Source organism: Vanessa atalanta, chromosome 5 (assembly GCF_905147765.1).
Source record: "Vanessa atalanta chromosome 5, ilVanAtal1.2, whole genome shotgun sequence".
Taxonomy (NCBI): domain Eukaryota; kingdom Metazoa; phylum Arthropoda; class Insecta; order Lepidoptera; family Nymphalidae; genus Vanessa; species Vanessa atalanta.
This window is the reverse complement of record NC_061875.1, coordinates 9878856-9880822: the sequence shown is the minus strand read 5'-3', so window position 1 is coordinate 9880822 and position 1967 is coordinate 9878856.

The window sequence follows — 1967 nt, the reverse complement described above, 5'->3', positions numbered from 1 at the left end:
TTGTGCATGGCACATACACACACTTACAACACACAACTTCGACTACGCTTGATCAGACGGCGTGGTATCTAGAAAACTCTCATCTGTGACTGCCGTGTCCAAAAACAGTCCAGAAGATATCATTAGTATATTTTTATTTCAAATATTATACTTTAGATGTTAGAAAAAATCTCTATTCTAATACTTGTCAGTACTTCCCGGTAGCATCTACAAATTGAACTTACGAGTTTTTGGAGCTTATGTGAATAGAAGACAAAAATTATTCAAATAAATTTAACAAAATCGAATAACAGTTGTGTAAGGTTAAACATTAAATTCCAACATTGAATAGAAGTGTGGCGGAGTTAATAAATAATAAAATGGGAGTAATGCGAGAGCGTGGCGTTTAACAAATGAAAATTACGTGCTTCGCCACCGCGCGTTCCGATCGAATTGATTACTGGGCGTTATCGCAGTGGTAGGCTAGTAGCGACGGTCTTTCACTTGTGTATACTATCTTGTTACAATTTCTAATAAGAAAAATTACGTTTATTATTCATTCTCTTTATCATTTAAAAAGCATCAATTTTCGATTTACCCGAACCCAGATTTAACCACCTGTCAAGAAACAGGCCAGAGTCCAGATCACGCACACACACACATCACACATGTATTGTTCTTGTTTGGAAAAAATATTATTTAAAAATATTTTTATCCCTCACCTCAAATATACCTACCTAATTTTGATCTGAGTGTTTTGTAATTATGACAACAGATTATGTATGTATGCTTCAAACAAATGTTATCATTATAACAAATTATAATATTACCACATAATAGAAAGCAAATCTTTCATGAATTTTTAATTTCTTAATTCTTTAGACTTAAGTAATAGTCTTCTGAAAACACACGACTTGTAACTACGCTTTGACACTAAAATAAATTTATTAACATAAGAATTGATAACATTAAGTGCTTAAATATATACAAATATGAATAATATATGAAAAATAGTTACTGTAAAAATTTCGTGTTAATAACAATATTTATAATAAATAATAATTCATCTCGTAATGGTGAAATAAAACCTAGTAAGAATTTCATCTGCCAAATGAGATACTGCCTTATGTATGTCGATCATCCCACAGTAGAGCAGTGTAATGGAATCCGCTTTAAATCTCATTAAGGGGAGACGCAGTCAAGATTTTACGGGTTGTTCCTTTACATTAAAATATATGCAGTTTTAAAAACCCTCGAAGCATTTTCCGAAATAAACATAAAAGTATAGATACTGTTTAAAAGCTTTACTACAGTTAGTGGATATCGCGTGTTTTAAAATTGCATATTTGTTTTCAATTTATATTTATTTTTAATTACACTGCATTTTATTACTCGTATAATATTTTGACGCCAATAAGTACAATACAATAATACATGTATTTATAAGAAAACTTATGCATAATATCTGTTACTGCATTTCAGCAATAGGATTTGTAGAGAAGTATTCAGTATCTAAACCTAAATCTCTATCCTTACTGCTTTGTTATCATGTAATTTTCTTCATTGCATTTTTGTATTGTAATATTTTCCTTTAATTCGCTTTTCAATGTTACGTAAATTATTCACTTGCCATCATAACCTACTCCCTTATATATTGGGTGTTTGTTTTTGATAACACTAATAGAAAATAGATTTAAAATAGATTTACAACATGCAGCATAACTGACCGTCATATGAATGTTTTTGCCGGTATAAAGATTTTTTCTGCAGGCGGATTGTGGTGAAATACATACTAGTATTAATGGATGCTTTACATTAAATAAAAGCTTGGTTTGATATTAAGATTACCAAAGGTTTGTGAAGGTGTTTTCCATTCTACCCCACGGCGTCACATATTTACATTTTTCAATCATTAATTAAGAACATCTTAAGAACTTGCGGAGGAGAAGTTCCTATGTGTTATTTCTTCCAATTTATTTTATATTTGA